Source organism: Mya arenaria, chromosome 7 (genome assembly GCF_026914265.1).
Source record: "Mya arenaria isolate MELC-2E11 chromosome 7, ASM2691426v1".
NCBI lineage: Eukaryota > Metazoa > Mollusca > Bivalvia > Myida > Myidae > Mya > Mya arenaria.
In genome coordinates this window covers 69,751,672-69,774,043 of record NC_069128.1, presented here as the reverse complement: position 1 = coordinate 69,774,043, position 22,372 = coordinate 69,751,672, and the positions used below count along the sequence as shown (strand labels likewise).

The window sequence follows — 22,372 nt, the reverse complement described above, 5'->3', positions numbered from 1 at the left end:
ACTGAAATACTCTGGATTTACCTTTTAGTTTATTATTTATTTATCTTTTTTTAAGTTTCCTAAAGTTAATGCATACTTTGATAAGAATTACTTGGAACGATTTTAATACATTTTTGATTGTTGGGATAAAAAGTTGAACATTACATTTTACTGACCGTTCCAAGGCGATACCTTGACACACACATCTAGTTTTTATATAGTATATATTCATTGTGTTGTTTATGCAGTTTTGTGATGTTGCGAGCTTTTGTTTTATTGTGTTCTATGTTTTTGGCGTTTACCTGTGCCATTAAACAGAGTTTATGTTTAACCTTTTGGCTACTGGGCTTGTTTCTGTAGTTTTTCATATAAATACTGTTTTTTTTCGGTTCTAAGCAATATTCATGTTGAATAAATGTGTGGATAGGAACGACATGAAAGCGTTTTAAGTGAATGTTTGGAGGCGTAACCCAAACTTTCATTGATAGCGGTATGTATGTTAAAGGCTTTGCTTTCAATATGTTGACTTGTATGTATCTGGCTGGTAAAAAGGCGTGTCTACTTATTTTCGTTTAAAGGACGATACAAGCAATGTACAGTTTTAAGCTGGTACCATTTTATCACCATAAAATAAGCCAATATGCAAACATAACGTTGAGTGCTCGTAAATTTTTTGAAACCCTCCGTGAATTCCTGTTTTGCTGATAGTCACTATTAAAAAAATATAACGCAAAACATACTTGATAGATACTTTCGTGCATATGTTTTCTGTACGTGTATGTTTCTCTCGTTTAGTGAACATTTAGCATTAGGTTTGGGTCTTTAAAAGTGTCCTTGTTCATGTATGTAGCTGTCTTTGTATTGTAAACCATGTTGATTTTGTAAAATATTCGAATATGTACAAGACAATACTTATTCACCCGTACTAGTTGTATTTGCAATTGACCTTAATTAAGTCGATCGTCTTTCAGGAAATTTATTATTGCACTTGAAATAGTAGTCCCCGCCACTCCAATATACACCGCTTAACACCTTGTGCCGTTTTACTCGTCAAGACGTCACTTGTTAGAGGTAGGTCACAGTGTTTCAGTAGGCCAGCGACAGTTAGAATCACCGTTTTAACATCTGGTGTATTTCAGGTCGTCATCATATTGCAAGCTATTAATACATTCATGATGAATATCAAAATTTAGTATGCTTCTTAGATGTCGACAGTATCCATTATACTTTTACAACGCAAACATGCATAGATTCCATAACAATCAAAACGTATCAAGTAAGCTTTCACAAACATTATCTTTTCGCTGCATTTCTTTAATAAATGATTTACCTCTCAATAGCTATTCTATAATATCGCTTGTTTTACCCCAAACTAAACAACGCACATCGAAGATTGAAAGCACAAATGTCAGTAATTAGAAAACAACCCGTATTTTTGTTTTAGTCATTCGCGAGATTGAAGGCACATGTGCTCGCCAATTAAATGTGTTGACATTCAAGTTGTCTGCCTTGGATAGATAACGTCAATGGCTTGCAGCTGTGGGTTTTGTGACTTACTGTAGAACATATCATTTTGGATGAATATAATGTTTATATTATCATCTATATATATATATATATATATGTGTGTGTGTGTGTGTGTGTGTGTGTGTGTGTGTGTGTGTGTGTGTGTGTGTGTGTGTGTGTGTGTGTGTGTGTGTGTGTGTGTGTGTGTGTGTGTGTGTGTGTGTGTGTGCGGGTGTGTGTGTGTGTGTGTGTGTGTGTGTGTGTGTGTGTGTGTGTGTGTGTGTGTGTGTGTGTGTGTGTGTGTGTGTGTGTGTGTGTGTGTGTGTGTGTGTGTGTGTGTGCACACACCGCCAACTGAGGACAATCCTTAGAAATAACAGCAACGATTGAGACCATTACCGCCAACTGAGGACGGTCTCATTTGGCATTTTTTTAAGGTAGTCTCAAAGTTCGTTTTATGACTTGAAACGAAAAATAAAATCATAAAAATGGACTGCCCTCAGTTGGAGGTCAGAAGGGTCAAGTGTATGGGAAGTGCGTGACCGTCCGTAAATTTCCATTTTTTGCCTCTGTTTTGGTCACACTCTGGACAGTGGTCTCGATTGGCTGTGTTACACGCATCATCAAGTGAGTGAAACATCTTTTTTCAATTGTTAATTTACTTTATAACAATATTTTATCGTAAAATATATGTTTAAAGGTGTTATCTTATCAGTATGATACGGTCATGGCCAGACGTTGTTTACTTCGATTGATTTTTGAGAGTGTCATATGTTTTCGCGATGTCTGACCCGGAAACGGAAAATTTCATTACAATGAAGATACAGTGATGGTTTCTACAATTATGATGTGCCCATTAGCTGTTTATATAAGAAACTATATACTTTTCTTTAAATAGAAATTTATTTCATTTTTTATGCTAATTTAAAGAATTATTATATGTCAACACGACGAGTTTTCGGAGACATTCAGTGTATCCTTTTAAAAAATGAACAAAACAAGATATAAGTTGGTCAGCTGTTATGTTTTAACACCAGCTATTCGCCAGTTGTTATTTTTGAATGGTTTAATTTATTAAAGCTTATGTATCTACAAAAGCAGTGCATTAAAGCATTATGCTTAGCATACATCTAAGTCCAAATAATTGTACGTTGATGAATGTTAGCTTCAGTCTTCAGAGACGGTTTTTATTTGGCGACTCTAAGCATCCATGTCCCACCTGTTGTTTTCCTAGCCAAGAATGACAGAGCCCAGCGCTAAGTTTATTGAGCGGAAAGATAAAAGGCACCTGCTAGGTAGTTTAAATTGGTGATGCTTTGTTGACAGATCAATATGAATTAGCAACCCCTGCATTGGAAAAATGTCTTCCGGACTTGTTAAAATTCTGAATTTTATATAGCAGGGCTTGTTAAAAAAATTCATGCCAAGCAAAAGTTTAAGAATTCAGGCTTGTTCATCCAAAAGTCTAATATCGATGACTGGTTTCATGAAACACTTATGCACCAGCCAATTGTAACCACGGTCCCCCCCCCGGTCCAAGGGAATAGCCGGGACTTTGACTTTCATTCCAGCAAACCCCGGGTAAAATCCCCGCCTTGCGGGGACGAACTGATTGTTAAACGCCGGTCAAATGCCCCCGCACCCCAGAGACTCTATATAAGGCCCAACCTCTGCTTAATTTGCCGTTATGACTAAACCATCGCGATCACCCGGCCCTGCGGGGGCACCTGGAAAATAAAAACACAGCCCTTTTCCCCGGCTATCCCGGGTATACCACGGGACCTGGGGGGACCGAGGTTACAATTGACTGGTGCATTAAGTGTAATACGAGAAAGGTATTGTCTAAAAATAATTCAAGTGTAACCTTTGTGGTTTAATTTAACAATGCATTGTTGTTAAGCTTTGCATAATTGAAGTCTGTGTTAGTCAAGTTTTGTTTTATTGCAATTTAATGCTTTGTGCAAAATATATTTGCACTTACATGGTAAAATATGAACATAAACCTTTTTTACCTATTTCAAACATAAAATTCTTCTCGAAATAAAGTTTCAATACGTTTCAAAAAAAACCTGTTTTTGCACAAACCCGTTTATACGTTAGGTATTGGAAGAATCCTATATAACACGTCTATTTTTTTAGACTAGCATAAAATCATGTTTGTAGCTAACAACCATGCATGAACTTCATCAAACACGTGATTACAAGAGCCGTCGTACCAACACAAACTAGTACTACTATGAAGTCTCACCATATATATAGAGAAGTCGCCCTGCATATGGATTATATATGGTAGTACATATTATTTCTGTCAAATTTTACAATATTTATTGGATATCTTTTTTAAAGGTATTTTATTGATTAAGAATTTATGATGGTAAATTAATATAAAGTCTATATGACATTGAGCTACTTATATGAATCTACCCATACCGCCTATATAATACATATATATGTGGGGCGACCTGTCCGTATATTGCACGACTCGTATTGGTGCGAGTTTGTGTTGGTACGACTTCTGTTAGTAAACTTGTAGCCTTCTGAAAAATAAACTACAATATGATTTGAATAGGTTTTCAAGACAACCAAACCCTACCGACAAAGAATCCTGACCCGATTATGTTTTTTATGTTAAGTTGACTGTGAATGCAAAATTATTCTGTTTAGGGTACAGTGACTAACCTTAACTTTCTAATGTTAATGTTTAAGTCAAGTGTGGTCATTAGGAATTAAAACAATCAAAATCAAAAATAATATAGATCTATATGTCCAAAATTTGTATGTGAACTGATGTGATGTTAAACACTTATCTTTAAGATACATGGTTGTTTTGCAGTCAGATTTATTGTTAATGTAGCAGAAGTCCAAAACAATATCATATTTAACGGCGTACATTTTGTTTAATTTCATCTTTATAAAAAAACTCCAAATATGATTGAATGTTACCACTAGCCGGTTGAAAGCAAGATATGATATAATGTATATTTTTTATTTCTTTCAAAAAACAATCTAAGAGTCTAAATCAGTCTTTACCATGTATATCCGATAAAATGCATAAAATTCAACTTAGAGTGACTTACTGTTTTATATAACAGTTAAACAGTATATAAATAGCAACAGCTTTCCAATTACAGCCAATATCTAATCAATTGATTGTAACCAATAATTGATTGTAAAATAGAATACTGTTTAAAACAAGGAAGCATAATTAAAAAAAATGCAAAATATAATCATTATCAAAGTATAAATGAATGTAAGTGATGATGTGCCATATAAACATTTGCATTCACATATTCCAGTGGAGGCATAATTAATTATTTTATTGCAGACAAAGTTTTTTTCTTGGCCAATTCTTACCTGATTTCTATCAAATGTTTTTCATAAATAGGACAATCTAAAGGAAAATATTGTCGCAGAATTGGGGAAAATACCTATTTTACATTTATACCAGGATGTAACTTTGTTGGCAGAAAGTTATACTTCAGGCCCCAGCATAAGGTGTTAACCAATGATTTTTTAGCTTGACTATTCAAAGAATAAGGAGATTTATCCTAGTCACCCGAGCGTCGGCAGCAGCGTCGGCGTAACCACTTATATTAAAGTTTGTGTACCACCTCAAATATTTTCAAAGTCCATTGACATATGGCTTCGAAACCTTGGACGCTTGTTCACCATCATTCCCCCAACCTGTACACAGGAAGAGGTAACTTTATCAAGCATTTTGAGAAAATTATGCCCCTTTTTCTTCTTAGAATTTACGTTAAAGTTTACGTACCACCTCAAATATTTTCAAAGTCCATTGACATCTGGCTTTGAAACTTTGCATGCTTGTTCACCATCATGCCCCAACCTTTATTTTTAATAAAGTGTAATTCTTTGGTATAACGTACATGTTTTGTTTACAATTAAAATTATTAGAAAGTTTTTATTTGCTGTCAGTGCAATTGGTAAACTCCAAGGTTGCTCTGTTAAATTGTATTGAATTGTCCCCTGGTTTGAGAAAGCATAAGTGTTTGAAGATTTTTGTTGTCTATGATATGCTTGAAATATGGTGTGTTTTTCTTAACTAGGAGTTGCACAGTGTTATAATATTGGTTGTCAGTGGGTGTGCTATAAAGAACTTCCAGTAAGCGTGCTTCAAGTTTTATGAGACAAAACTGGTTGAAGTGCCTAGCTTAAATGAAATTTTATACCAGAGATATTTAAGAAATAGTTTTATATGTGTTGTTCAAGGGTAATAACTTGTCCTCAATTGGAGGTGTTTGTGCTAGAATTGTCCTCAGTTGGAGGTCATTCACACTGCACTGTATTCAGTAGTTTTTCTTCCATGTTAAATACCATAATGTGTAGTCATGTTCTGTTTTTGATGCTTCTGTCACTTTTCAGTGATGTGATGTTTTTGTATTGCAGCTGAACATTGCCATGATGTGAATACTGTTGATACTGATGATGTGGATGCTGATGATGTGGATGATGATAATGTGGATGCCTCCGGACTGAAATAGGTACTTTAATCTTTCTTATAATATAATATAAGTTGAACGGGTGACTGTTATTGGAGTAAAACAGCAATTATTTTTTGTTCTAGTATAAGTCTAGAGGAATATAGTTTTTTTCTTAACTAGAAGTTGCAGTGTTTTGATATTGGTCTTCAGTGGGGTTTCTATCAAATACTTTCAGTAGAGGCCCCTCCTATCTTATGAGACAGAACTGTTTGAAGTGCCTAATGGACCTCTACAAAGTTTGTTCAAATTATGGCCTTGGGGTCAAAATTGGCCCCGCCCCGGGGGGTCATGGGTATGCTCCATATGTTTATAGTGAAAACTTCAAAAATCTTCCCTCTGAACTTACTTGGACTAGAGCTTAGATATTTGGCATGATTCATCGTCTAGTGGAAATCTACAAAGATTGTTCAAATTATGGCCTTGGGGTCAAAATTGGCCCCGCCCCGGGGGGTCATGGGTTTTCTCTATATGTTTGTAGTGAAAACTTCAAAAATCTTCTCCTTTGAACTTACTTGGACTAGAGCTTAGATATTTGGCATGATTCATCGTCTAGTGGACCTCTACATAGATTGTTCAAGTTATGGCCTTGGGGTCAAAATTGGCCCCACCCCGGGGGGTCATGGGTATACTTGATATGTTTATAGTTACAACTTCAAAAATCTTTTCCTCTTAACTTACTTGGACTAGAGCTTAGATATTTGGCATGATTTATCGTCTGATGGACCTCTACAAAGATTGTTCAAATTATGGCCCTGTGGTCAAAATTGGCCCCGCCCCTGGGGGTTAGGGTATTCTCTATATGTTTATAGTGAAAACTTCAAAAATCTTCTCCTTTGAACTTACTTGGACTAGAGCTCAGATATTTGGCATGATTCATCGTCAAGTGGACCTCTACAAAGATTGTTCAAATTATGGCCTTGGGGTCAAAATTGGCCCCGCCCCGGGGGGTCATGGGTATACTTGATATGTTTATAGTTAAAACTTCAAAAATCTTCTGCTCTTAACTTACTTGGACTAGAGCTTAGATATTTTGCATGATTCATCGTCTGATGGACCTCTACAAAGATTGTTCAAATTATGGCCCTGGGGTCAAAATTGGCCCCGCCCCGGGGGGTTCATGGGTTTTCTCTATATGTTTATATTTAAAAAAAATCAAAAATCTCCTCTGAACTTACGTTGCTTAGAGCTTAGATATTTGGCGTGATTCATCGTCTAGTGGACCTCTACAAAGATTGTTCAAATTATGGCCTTGGGGTCAAAATTGGCCCCGCCCAGGGGGGTTAGGGTATTCTCTATATGTTTATAGTTAAAACTTCAAAAATCTTCTCCTCTGAACTTACTTGGACTAGAGCTTAGATATTTGGCATGATTCATCGTCTAGTGGACCTCTACAAAGATTGTTCAAATTATGGCCTTGGGGTCAAAATTGGCCCCACCCCCTTCGGGGGTCATGGGTTTTCTCTATATGTTTATAGTGAAAACTTCAAAAATCATCTCCTCTGAACTTAGTGGCTTAGAGCTTAGATATTTGGCATGATTCATCGTCTAGTGGACCTCTACAAAGTTTGTTCAAATTATGGCCCTGGGGTCAAAATTGGCCACACCCCGTGGCTGATGGGTTTTCTCTATATGTGTTATAGTGAAAACTTAAAAAATCTTCTCCGAACTCACAAAGACAAGTAACGTCTTAATTTAAACTGGATAACATATTTAGTACACATACCAATTTTCAATATGGGCCACATACAACAATTAATAACAAATATACATATATAGATACACACGTAAAATCAAGTAATGACAAGAGCTTAGATATTTGGCATGATATATCATCTAGTTGACTTGTACCAATATTGTTCAATCTTTGGCCCTGGGGTCAAAAAATGGCCCCACCCGGGCGGTCATGGGTTTCCTTATATATGTATATGATGAAAAGTTATAAAATCTTCTTCTCCGAAACCAAAAGGCGAAGGCCTTAGATATTTGGTATAAAGCATTGTTTATCGGGCCACTATTAAGATTGTTCAAACTTTAGCCCTGGGGTCAAAATTGGCCACGCCCCGTGTTCATAGGCTTAGGTTTTCAATATTTTTATATAGTCTTATATAATAAAACTTTAAAAATCCTCTTTTCCAAAATATAAGACCTAGAGCTTTCATATTTGGTATATAGTGTTACCTAGTGGACCTACACCAAAGGTATTCAAATTATTGTCCCGGGGTCAAATTGGCCTTGCTCAGGGGTCATTTGTTTTTACATTGTCTTGTCACTTAAACATCTTTTCCTCTGAAAGTAAAGGTCAGAATGACTCCATACTTGATATGTAGCATCCTTACATGGTCCTCTCTCAACTTTGTTCAAATGGTTTTGTTTGGCCCCTTTTAGGGGTCACCAGAGCAAAAAATAGAAAAACCTTTAAACAACTTGATCTTATTAACTGCTTGATGGATCTTCAAGTCTGAAGCATCCTAGCATGGGCCTCTGTCAGGTCTTTTCAAATAATTTTGTTTGGCCCCTTTTAAGGGCCACCAGAGCTAAAATTAGTAAAAAAAACTTTACATTTTCTTCGCATGAACCCCTTGATAGATCTTCAGCAAATTTGGTTTGAAGTGTCCTTGCATGGACCTCTCTTAAATTTGTTCACATAATTTTGTTTGGCCCGGTTGCCATGGCAACCTAAAGGAAAATGTCAACAATTGGTTATAATCATCTTCTTCTCCTAAACCGCTTTGACAATTTTGATGAAACATCATAGGAATGATCCTTAGTTGGTGTTTTTTCAAAATTGTTCAAAGAAATTAATTCCATGTAGAACTCTGGTTGACATGGCAACCTAAAGGAAAAGTGTCAACAATTGGTTACAATCATCTTCTTCTCCTAAACCGCTTGGACAATTTTGATGAAACTTCATAGGAATGATCCTTGGTTGGTGCTTTTTCAAAATTGTTCAAAAGAATTAATTCCATGCAGAACTCTGGTTGCCATGGCAACCTGAAGGAAAATATAGGCTGTCATGTCAGCGCTGTGACTTACTCTTATATGGACAGATTTTAAAATGACTTGCCATATGTTTTCGACATACCAAGACAACGTGTCGTGTGCAAGACCCATGTCCCTACCTCTAAGGTGAAAGATACACTAAGTGTTTATTCACAATGGAATGCTGAATATGAGGACATAAAGAGTGTTGGCTGTCATTTAGTATGATTGTTTTTTTTTCTATATTCAGAGGCAATTTAATATAACTTGCAATATGTATTTGACACATAAAGGCAAGATCAACTTTTTATTTACTTGTTCATAGATCAATGTCACATTGGGGGGCATTTGTCACATACTTTGACAGCTCTTGTTCAATATTCTTTGAGAAACAAGCTATATTAATAACAAAGGTTAAACTCTTTTACTCAGGTGAGCGATTTAGGGCCATCATGGCCCTCTTGTTGATGCTTCTGTCACTTTTCAGTGATGTGATATTTTGTATTGCAGCTGGACAGTGCCATGATGTGGATACTGTTCATACTGATGATGTGGATATTGTTCATACTGATGATATAATGCTGATAATGTGGATATTGATGATGTAGATGCCCCGGATGATAAACCAGGGACTAATAGAGGTACGCTTTTTCACTTACCTTTCTACTTATATGAGATGAATGGTTGCCTGATATTTAAGTAAAATTGCAATTTAATTTTGTTCCATTATAAGCCTTGAAATTTAGTTTTTTTTCTTAAAGGTCTAACAGTTGCAAAGTGTTAAATATTGGTCGTCAGTGGGTTTGCTATAAAACACTTTAAGTAGAGGTGTCTCCAGTCTTATGAAACGGAACTGACTTTGAAGTTCCTAACATAAAAGGAATTAAATGCTAGAGATATTTATGAAATAGTTTTATGTGTTGTCCAAGGGTAATAACATGTGTTCAATTGGAGGTGTTTGTGCTAGAATTGTCCTCAGTTGGAGGTCATTCACACTGCACTGTATTTAATAGTTTTTCTTCCATGGTAAATACCATAATGTATAATCTTGTTTTGTTTTTGATGCTTCTGTCACTTTTCAGTGATGTGATGTTTTTGTATTGCAGCTGGACAGTGCCATGATGTGAATACTGATGATACTGATGATGAGGATGCTGATGATGTGGATGCTGATGATGTGGATGCCTCCGTTGATCAACCAGTGACTGAAATAGGTACACTTATCTTTTTATAATATGAGATGAATTTGTGCCTGATATTTGAGCAAAATTGCAAAAAAAAAAGTTTTATGATAAGCCTTGGAATATAGTTTTTAGCTCAATTATTCGAAGAATTAGGAGGGCTATACTATTCACCCCAGCATCAGCGTCCGGTTAGAAATTGCAATTTAGGGCAAGTTGGGATTTTCACTTAGAAGTCCAATACATTCATTCAATTAACTTAATACTTAACATAGTTGTTCATGACCATCACACAATGAGGTTAGATAACTCCATATTATCCTTTTTACAAATTATGACCCCTGATTGACTATTGAACTTCGGTTAAAGATTTAGGACAGGTTGGGATATTTATTAATAACTTCTATACCCTTTGTTCAATTGACTTAATACTTCACATAGTTGTTCAGGACCATCACTCCTTTGAGGTTACATAACTCCATATTATCCTTAATACAAGTTATGGCCCCTGATTGACTTGGGTTAAACTTTAAGGGCAGATTAAAGTTTTAGGGCAAGTTGGGATTTTCACGTATTAGTCCAACACCCTTCATTCAATTGACTTAATACTTCACACAATTGTTTAGGACCATCATGAGGTTACATAACTCCATAGTATCCTTAATACAAGTTATGGCCCCTGATTGACTTAGGTTAAAGTTTTAGGGCAGGTTAAAGTTGTAGGGCAAGTTGGGATTTTAATAAAAAAAAACGTCTATACCCTTCATTCAATGCCCTTAATACTTTGCATAATTATTGACGACCATCTTAGAACAAGGAACATAACTCCATTTTAACCCTTAATACAAATTATGGGAATGATTTTTTTTTTCAGTTTTTCTTTTTATATCCTTTGAAAGGCACATTTTTATATATATTCTTAACCACATTTTCATAAAGGGAAAACCAGTTATTTGAATGTCGACTTGCGTCATTGTTCGGGCGGCTGGTGGGAGGCAGCGTCAAAGTCACCTTATGAATGGAATAATTTTAGCTAGGTTTGAAATAAATAGACCAAACTTGATATATAGGAAGAGTTTATAGAGACCTTTTCTGAGATTGTGTTTTGGGCCCCTAGAGTTATGGTCTAGGTCAATGTCACTGTTGCTAAAAATAGAAATATGCTTATACTGAATAACTCAAGTAAAGGTTGACATAGTGTGACCAAACTTGGTATATAGGACAAGTTTATGCAGAGCTTTCATGGATTGACTTCGCCCCCCTAGGGTCAATGTCACTGTTACTAAAAATAGATTACTGTGTAACCGAACCTCAACAAGTGGTAGTAAGCCGCACGGGCGGTTACAAGAACCCTCAGGTTCGACACAGGGCAAAGGCAGGGAGGTTGGGTGTGAAGAACAACTGAGATGTTTGCATTTTTTTTTATACAATCTATTCAAGAATTCAAGTTCATTAATTAAATTCAAATGAAAATAACACTGTAAAAACCAAAATAACTATGAAACTAATAAATGCCTTAGATATACCTAGCTGCTCAGGCAAGCCATAATGCAACTTTAGGCTGTAAGTTTGAAACAATTCTGTCGAGTGTCAAAAAATGACAAACACAGTATAAAAAAATAAACTCCAAGTAATTTATTTCTAACTATCAAAAATCAGAGAAATTTAACATCTCAGGTACAATAATCAATTTTTTAAATTGGAAAACCTATATGAAAAAATGTGAGTGGCCCACAGGGAATCCATGCACTACCTTAACAGAGCCCAGGAAAGTAAAAATGGTGAAGGTATCGTCAGAGGACAGATAACTTACTGAAACTAATTCAGTCGGTCTTTAAGCAGTAAGAAAAACCGATCCAAATAAAAGTAATGAACTTCTGTAGCACAGGAAAATGTAGTAACAGTTATGGTTGACATACTTTGACCAAACTTAATATGTAGGAAAAGTTTATAGAGGACTTCCATTGGATTGTGTTTGGGGCCAATCGAATCAAGGTCACTGCTACTAAAATTAAAATATGCTTAGTACTGAATATCTCAAGTAAGGGTTGACATAGTGTGACCAAACTTGGAATATAGGACAATATGCAGAGCTTTGATGGATTGCCTTTCGGCCCCCTTGGGTCAAAGTCACTGTTACTAAAAATAGATTACTGTTTCAGTTATGTTTGACATACTGTGACCAAACTTAATATGTAGGAAGAGTTTATGGAGGACTTCCATGGGATTGTGTTTGGGGCCCATGGCATCAAGGTCACTGCTACTAAAGATAGAAGAAAGCAGTTGAAACTGAATCTCTTCTGCCAATCATTAAAAACCTGGTTTTGTCACATCCCGCTTCTTGTTCACTTTTTTAATTTGATTGTTTTATTGTGTTTGACAGGCATATATAACATTGTTATTGTTTTCACTTCTAAGTCAAAGCGGCGTAGTCAAGCGCGCTGTCTTATAACAGCTCTTGTTTCTTAAATAGAAGTTGCAGAAGTTTTTTTTATAGTGGTTGTCAGTGGATTTTCTTTAAAATACTTTCTTTAAACGTGCCTCCTGTCTTAAAGACTAAATTGTTTGAAGTGCCTAGAGTAGGATGATATTTGAAACAAGAGATATTTATGAAATAGTTTTATGTGTTGTCCAGAGGTATTAACTTGTCCTCAATTGGAGGTGTTTGTGCTAGAATTGTCCTCAGTTGGAGGTCATTCACACTGCACTGTATTTAGTAGTTTTTCTTCTATGGTAAATACCATAATGTATAATCTTGTTCTGTTTTTGATGCTATTGTCATTTTTCAGTGATGTGATGTTTTTGTATTGCAGCTGGACAGTGCCATGATGTGAATACTGTTGATACTGATGATGTGGATGTTGATAATGCTGATGCCTCCGTTGATCAACCAGGGACTGAAATAGGTACACTTATCGTTTTTTTAATATAAGATGAACGGGTGCCTGATATTTGATGTTTTCATGTATAGATTTGCCCTTGTTGTAAAAGAATTAGTCTTGGAATATAGTTTTCATAATGGGTTCCAAGTGATTGGAATGAAGTGTCTTCATTTGGACATCAATGGGTGTTCGACCAAATTCATTGCCTTTTGTGGTGATGACTACATGTAGAAATTTGCTTAACAAATAAGAAATTCAAACCACCAGAGATATTAAAATCAGTTTGACATCATTCTAGTCGTAGGTTGAATGTCATTTCACAATCTTGGTTGTACATCATTGTATGTAAATAACATTATCATTAACCGAAATGTTTAATATATGTACCTGCTTACAATCAGTAAAGCTGAATACTTTTTTCAGTATTATGCTTACCACAGAACAAAATCAAAATACCAGAGGTAGCCTAGTTGTGTAGAGATAAATTGTCTCCCTAAATCGAGGTTGGTGTGTGTGTGTTTGAGATAAATTATCTCCTGTATTAAAAACACTACACATTCAATATTTCATAACCAGTACTGCATTTTAAATAATAGGCATCAAGGAAATTTGAAATACCTGAGATCTCAATACAGGCATGGTGTCTAATAAAAGTAATTGGCCTCCATTGGAGGTGATATTTTTAGAAAAGTCCTCAGAAAGAGGTTTTGTTAATGTACATCAATTTCATTCAAATAATACTTGTCGAAAGACGCCTGTTTCATTATTATAAATAGCATTAATTGTTAGCGTTAAGAAACATAGCAGACCTATTTGCGTATATAATATGTTTTTGTCTCCATAGGTCAACTCGAAGCAGTCCTAAATGCTGGGATTGGCACAAACCATGTAAGAATCATATTGAAATTTGTAACAGTTAGAAATTTCTATTCTGAAAGCAAATTTGATTTAAAAAGTGTTGTTTCTGTAAAGGAGTAGTGCACTTTTGTGATCAGGCTTTTCTGTTGTCTTCCTTAGTGCACAAATTATTTTGTGTAACAACCATACTTGTAATCTTAAAAAAAACCTATTCAGTGTTTAAATTAGCCAGAATGTGTGTCATGTTACTGATCAGTGTAAAAAGTTACAGTGAAAATATCTAATTGTATTTAACAGAAAGGCCTTGAATTGAATTTCTACATATCAAATAAAATCCTGAAGTTAAACATGTTTAACATGGACAACAATGTATATTATATAGCACTGTAAGACATGTTGCTCAGGTCAGTGCTACAGAAAAATGAGTTTGCTTACCGTGCCCATTTTAGTGTACAAATTCAGAAATCAAATAATATAAAGGTTATCAGTGAAAACACATCATCTTGAATACAGGTCATATTTATATATTGACTTGCAGAGGCACTGTTGCCAATTTCTAGACAACTTCAATTAATAAAACATGTTTTAATATAGGATTATATGTTTTATGGTTATTTGTCCTATAGAGGACTATCAAGAACACACTTTCATATTTTAGTGCTCAAAATATAGTGATTTTTTTTGTCTATAAAATAGCCTGTATTTCTGTGTTTTAGGAAAAACGAACAGCCACAGTCAGAACACCTTGGAGCTAGGCTGAAGAAGACGTGGTAGAAAATGGCCTTAAAAAGTGTTTTAAGCTTAATACTCCACCAAAAATAAGTTAGATTGTCTTGAACTTATAAAGAAGTATCCAATTCTTGCCAGGCGATCAAGGACAATGGTGAAAGGGTATATTAGAACAAGGCAACTGGCCTTGCAATAGGCTCATCAAAAAGCAAACAATTAAACAAATAGATACTTTAAATTATAGAATAGACTAGATTGCATTTTGATTTAAGCTTTATATCTGAATACAATCAGTGATTGACATTTTCTTTGGATGTTGTTCTATTTTTATTTATTTTTTAACAATTAAAAATTTGAAATTAAATATGGTAATAACTTGTCCTCAATTGGAGGTGATTTTGCTCGAATTGTCCATGATGTTTGTGGTCATTTACACTGCAGTGTATTCAATTGTTTTTTTGTTCCATGGTAAATAATTGTGTGTGGTATTGTTTTGTATTGAATGCTTCTGTCACTTCTCAGTGATGTGATGTTTTTCGTGTTGTTGGATAAATTGATGAAATGCAAATGAAATATCATCATGTATGAACATGTCAAACAAAAATGTATTAATTTTCTTCTGTTTGCTATCAAAACGTTAAGTATTTGTTTGGTTGAATTGTATCTAGAGCCAATGAATGAAGATTTGTTAATTACTGAAATTTGATATGCATTAATTTTTGTAAAAAAAAAAATTCAGAAAAAAGTATCTTGGTATTGTGATATGCCTTGGCACCTGTCAGGGCTGTGGGCATCATGCAGTCTTTTACCTAGGACAGTAACTAAATCACTTCATATTTAGATAAAACTTGGTTAATATGTTGCCAGGGACAATATGCATGTGTACATCAAGGGGCATAACTCTGGCTTTAGTTTGTATTGAGTTATGCCTCATTTTCGAAGGAGAAAAAAACAGACGAGCGCTGGTGTTCTCTTCATGGCGCTCTTGTTGACCTTGGCAAGATCAAGGTTCAATGTTGAAATAAGATATGCCTTAGTTTAGACTTTAATAGCTTTAATAGTGATTGTTGTGTAAAGTGGACTTTCAACATATTTTATCATATAAATAGAAGTATGAATTCTGCTCTTTGGAGCTAAAAATTATCTACTTTCCGGCTGTTGATAATTATGTACTTATTTCACATATCCGAGCATGGTATGTATCCGAGGTTCTTTTGACATGTATTTGTATCCATTTGTCTACATAATACTGATTACTTAGTATTGATATATTCGTATTTAATACCTGTCCTGTAATGATCAGCTATATAAATATATCCATCCTTCTGAAGTTTCTGTTAATTGACACTTAACTATTACAGTATTACAATCAGACCAATAAAATACTTCTGAAAACTTTACTGACTTGCTGACATTATCCTTGATGTATATGCAAACAGATATCTGTGTCACATCCTTAAAGTGCAAAGGAGTCATTTTAGTTTCACAAGATGATGCGTTGTTCGCATTACATTACAGTATTATTCCCATGTAACACACTGGGTGATTCAGTTTTTTCAACGCAGTCGTTATCACACGCTGAAATAGCCATTGAAATTAAGGGCAGTTAGAATGACTATCTGTTTTACTTCCATATAAGAGTTACAATATGCAGAGGTGTTATTTTTTTAGAAAAGAAACAGTGAGAAAGATTTTACCAGCTTGACCTATAAACGCACCGACAACATTTCTGTTCTGTAGTACCGTACGAATTCGCTGGATTGATACCCGTCGGCGTCGCTAAATTAGGCATTTTTCATGCATCAAAAATGCAAAAAGTATGGTCTGATCATATATTCAATGAATAGCAACAACAACATAATAAAAGCATTTTACAAATACATTTAAACACCCTTTCCAAGTTCCATCCATTTGAAGGCAGCCAGAGCCTACTCGCCGAAGACAAAAATATTTCAAGTAGCAAAGAGCCTCAACATTGCTTAACACTGGTGGATTGAATTTCGTTTATGGACCAGAACTAAGATACATGAATGGCTCCGCATGGTGGAAATTAACTGACGAGTCCGAAGGAAGATCGTGGGGGGTGGGGGGGGGTTGAGTAGGGGCCGAACAAATCAATCCATGTGTTCTTCTTACGATCATATCTAGGAACAAAAATAGAAATGAAGTTTACAGTTAGGAAGATACCAAGCGGGGTATCTTTCGAAACGAACACATCAGGCGCAAAGGACTCCAAATGACATTTGGTCCGCGGAAGGGTTGGGCTCGTGTCACGCCTGGGTGTCCCCTCCGGTCGAGATTTTTTTTAATTGTAAGCATTGAAAGACTCGATTTCCAGTGAGTTCAGGTTTTGTTTTCATGTTTTTTTCTCTAAACCTTTTTTACGTTTCAAATAGTTGTTAGATCTAAAACTAATATCGTTTGGTTACATTTATTCACTGAGAAAAAATTGCTAATATGATAAAACAGTAATACACATGTTATGGACACGTTTGTAAGCACACATTTAATACTATTATTTTCTATTTCTGTACCAAATACAAACAGTCACAAATAGTCACAAATTAATAAATCACACACATTAAATTCATTTTAATCAGTTAGAGTAATCATGCCATGGTGACCTGTATATTCAATATCGTGTCAGACATGTATTAATCTATATGCGCGTAGCTTCATTTGAAATACAATTTAAAAAAAAAAAATTGGTATCAAATTTTGCGGCCCAATTGCCGTTAATAGCTAGAATATTGGGACCGCGGCCACGGCCCCTGTGGTACCAGCTCCTACGCGCCTGAACAAACTGAGAAAATCTCGAACAAACATTACATGATTTTTCGAATAAGTGTAGAGCACTCGAACAATGGATTTTTGAAAGTAAAAAATGGGTAATTTATCTGCCTATTGTCGAGGCTGATATTTCTTAGCATTAAAGGGTCTGCAACACTGCTATTATAATGAAGAGAACTGGTTATTAATTTGCATTATTTTAATAATCATACATAATTATATGCATGAATTTACATTACAAGCACCCTGACGATGATTTACCAGGATATCGCTCCATTAAATAAAGTAACCCTTTGCCATGACACTGATATACATTGGAGGATTGTACATAGTTTCATTATACATTTATGCTTGGGTTCACCATAACTAGGACACTGAAGTATTTTAGGCTTAAGATAATGTCAAAGATTCTAATGCTGGAATTTCTGATGTTTTGAAGCACAGAATCTATGGTTTTGGGTCACAAAGGGTAAATTTTGGTAATAAAAATAATAACTTGAAAAAAGATTTGCCGTCAAACCTACCCTTTTTAAAGATGCACTCTTATACCCATGTAAGATTTACCATAACTAATACGATTGTTTAAAAATACCAAAAAGGATGAATAAATGTCAAAACAATGGTTCTTATGAAGGATACCGAGTTAAATTTGAAAGAAAGTTGCAGAAAACACGGTATTCCATCCTGATACGACTATTGTTAATCACAGGAAATCTTTTAGCATTCACCAATCATTTAATATTTTTGCGTTTTTAGCCATTAAATACACCACAACAATCGTGCTATCAGTAAGTTATACTTTCCATATATGTATTATTTAGTAAGTAGTTAAAGGTTTATCGCTTAAAATGTATATTTCTAATACATGGGTATGAGTTGATTTTGAATAAGAGTGTCACTTTAAGGTAGGTGAACGGAGACAGAGCTTGTTTGCCTACCTAAAACTTATGCTGTAAATATTTGCAATAAATACACATGTATCGACTTCGTATATAAACACAAATCAATCGCGGTACTCGATAAATATGGTATAAGCCAACCATCACAAATTTCGTGCAACGCAACCTTTTACAGTAATCAATCGGAACACCTCGGCCGTCGTTTTATGGCGGAGATGGTCAGGGTGTTCCGATTGTAAACTAGTGTAAAATGCGGCCCAAGTAAGGCCCTATGATATTTGTATACGGAAAACACGGCCCTTTCGGGGATCCTGTATAATGTTAATTATTTCATTATTCATTGTTAAATTTCGTTCGAGCGTTCCGACCGTAATCTTATTTGGTAATAGTGTGAATAACTGTATAGGGTAAAACACCGCCCTATTGGGTGATATACGACTCTATAGATATATTGAAAAAAAATCTTTATTCATTGAAGTTCGGCTTATGAAAAAAAAAAAAAAATGCATAAGAAATTCCCTACCAATACAGCTATCAAAGTACAGTATTAAAATGCTTTAAAATATGCAAGTTTGAAAAATGACCGTAGATTTCACAGTCTTTGGCGACAAAGTTTTTCAAATGAATATCCCATGGTCCTATTTGTTTTATCTAAATTTATTTTCGAAATTAAGAAAAAGGTTAAGGAAATATATTATTCAAAATCGTAGAATGCTGGCGAAGTCAACCATATATAAGAATATTTATAAAGTTGTCACGGCTATATTTATGCTAACTATTCTTATGCCTTGGCCCAAAATGATAATGTTTCTATTTGTGTGAATCAATTCCTAATCACCCACTATTTAGGAATCAATTTTATGATTGCCTTTGTGTCGTTCTATTTTCGGCATTAAATTTAATATCTTGTATTTCTTTCCCGCTGTGCACTTTTTTTATGATATGCTTATTATGATGTTAAACGTGTCGGAAAATAGCTCATTAACACCCTGTTAATACACGTCGTGTATTACAAATAAACATTTCTTGCCTTGTTCTGGTGATACAAAGGAAATTGCCGGTTCTTTAAAGAACCAAGCGGTTGCATGCTTCGCACACGGATCTCTTGTCACGGATCACTCTGTTTCTTCAAATGTTTATATAAATTGACTGAGAAGTGCAGTCACTGCTATCTCATCTTACTAAGTTCATTAACCACAACACATGTAGTGATAGCATCATGGCAGTTCAAAGTCATCATGCAGCTAATGATTACGGGCAGAACTTGATTAAATAAAAATAAACATAAGCGAAATCTAGCGAAATTCCATTGAACTGTTTTACATACGTACAACGCCTTATCTGGTCAATTACCTACTTGATTTACTAAGAATAAGTGTCCGCACAGTGTTATCTTGTATATTGACAGCATAGTCTGACCAAGCGCTTCAAAGACCACGACCCCAACCAGTGATACAGCTCTTCAAAGACCGAGTCTGTCTTCACACGACCAGGCGCTGGAACGAACATGACTCGAACCCCGCGAGCCTATGTTTCAACGACCATGACTCCAATCCCGCGACCTTGCGCTCCAACAACAACGTCACTCATCACACGACCAAACGTTTCCACGACCATGACTACATTTCCGGATCCTAGCGCTCCAACGACCACGTCTCTCATCACACGACCCGGCGTTTCAACGACCATGACTCCAATCCCGCGATCTTATGTTTTAAAGACAATGTCTCTCTTCACACGACCCAGCATTTCAACGACCATGACTCTATTCCCACGTCCTAGCGCTCCAAAGACCAAGTCTCTCATTACACGATCCAGTGTTCCAACGACCATGACTCCAATTTCGCAACCTAGCGCTCTAACGACCACGTCTCCCATCACACGACCCGGCGTTTCAACAACCATGACTCCATTCCAGTGTCCTAGCGCTCCAACGACCACGTCTCTGAATGCACGACCCAGCGTTTCAACGACCATGACTCCATTCCAGTGTCCTAGCGCTCTAACGACCACGTCTCTCATCACACGACTCAGCGTTTCAACAACCATGATTCCATTCCCGCGACCTAGCGCTCTAACGACCACGTCTCTCAATGCACGACCCAGCATTTCAACGACCATGACTCCATTCCCGCGACCTAGCGCTCTAACGACCACGTCTATCATCACACGACTCAGCGTTTCAACAACCATGACTTCATTCCCGCGACCTAGCGCTCTAACGAACACGTGTCTCATCACAAGCCGATGGTTTCAACGACATTGACTCCTATCCCGCGACCTAGCGCTCTAATGACCACGTTTCTCATCAAACAACCCAGCGCTGTAACGACTCTGACTCTAACCCCGCAACCTAGCGCTCAAACGACTACGTATCTCGTCACGCGACCCAGCGCCGGAACTACCATGACTCCAAGCCCGCGAGCCTGTGTTTCAACGTCCATGACACCAACTCTGCAATCTAGCGCTCCAACGGCCACGAAACGAGTCCCATGGACCAGTGAAAAAAAAACAACGGAGAAACAATGTCGACTTTGACAGAATAATGAAATCGAAATCGAAGGTCCATCTGGAATGAACATACTTGATAATGTGCATCCTGAACAGATTCTGGGATTTAGAAGTTGTTATTTGTCGTACACAAAGAATATCGAGGGATATATGTGGATCAAGGAAACAAACATGTAAGAATGACAGGCGGAATCTGTTAAAAAACGCCATGCAGAATGTTAAACAAATGAACCGATGAGGTCAGTGTGACCCCCGTTGGGTTCTTCGTTGTCCCGAGTATATTTTTTTTCTTAAATGAGGGTTTACAGTCAATTCACACAACGAACAGGTTGACGTATAACGTTTCCCGAACAACCGGTTTGTTTTTTTCTTCAAATTTACCTGGTAATAAATTGTCCTCATTTGGAGGTCGGAGGCAGAATGTCCTTGGTTGGAGGCGTTTCGTTCGCATTTTTAGGGTGTGTCAATGTCCCTGGTTGGCGGTGTTTTGTTAAAAAATGTTTACGTATTTAAACCTCTAACCAGATAGCTTTAAGTCCGTTTAACACATTGACGTAATTATTTTTCAAAATTACACCCTGGAAAATGGTGTCCTCATTTGGATGTGAAATGTTGCGTGTCCTCAGTTGGCGGTGCTTGCAAGTACGTGTGTGTGTGTGTGTGTGTGTTCAATTCATATACACATTCTACCCTAATGCCTTATTTTGATTTTATCATTCAAAAGCCTATCTGCATAAAGAATTCAAATTAGTCAGACAACCTGTCTGAAGCTAGATGTACTTACTACAACATTTGACCATTTGACAATGTATTCAATTACAAAATAATTTAAAAACGTTCCTAGTTGTAACTGATTTTAAAAACATGAAAACAATGAAATATTAACAATCAAGAAGACTTGTGAAATCTTAAATATATTGATGTTTATTGTTTGTTTCAGTGAAGGAACGCAATATATTTTATCGATTGAACGCAAATAACAATAGCTTGTGTTGGTGCTCACTCGGTTTAAAAATACGCCGTAAAAGTTTTCTATCATGTGGCTAAAATGGGTATGAAATGAATTTGTATTGTATATTGTCAGAATAAAGCCCCAAAAATAACGTCGGTTTAGACAGAACGGTTGTTGAAATAGTGTACCTGCACTGTGGGTGATCATATTTATTTGGAGATGAGAAATTGAAAACGGATCGATTTCCAATTTACAAATGAATCTCTTTTCTTCATATCTCGTAGATCAGTATTGGTTGATATGATATCTTGATAAGCTTGGTTCTACAGTAATACACGGAATATGTGAAATAGAAATAAGGGTTTCGATTTCTTTGTGGAACAGCAGACTTGCAATTCACCTTAAGTTATAAACATTATGGATACCACGATATTACGAATTGCAATACTGATAGTCCTGTTATCAAACAAGGCTATTGCTGATGAACCGAAATGTTATTCCAGGTTTGATTACGATGAGAAAATGATTGAGAAAATGATTAGGGCTGAAATTAAACTGGAAGAGTTTGCTAAAAGAATGGACTTGAATGATGCTACAGTGGGCG

General features: G+C 36.0%; 1 long non-coding RNA gene across 1 annotated transcript; it reads left to right on the top strand.

Moving 5' to 3' along the window:
- Positions 1 to 1,870: 1,870 nt before the first annotated feature.
- On the top strand, positions 1,871 to 15,979 carry LOC128240788 (uncharacterized). The gene is made up of 6 exons (XR_008262302.1): positions 1,871 to 2,112; positions 5,893 to 5,987; positions 10,073 to 10,180; positions 12,961 to 13,053; positions 13,874 to 13,917; positions 14,604 to 15,979. It is a non-coding gene; the product is annotated as an uncharacterized LOC128240788 (long non-coding RNA).
- Positions 15,980 to 22,372: the final 6,393 nt, after the last annotated feature.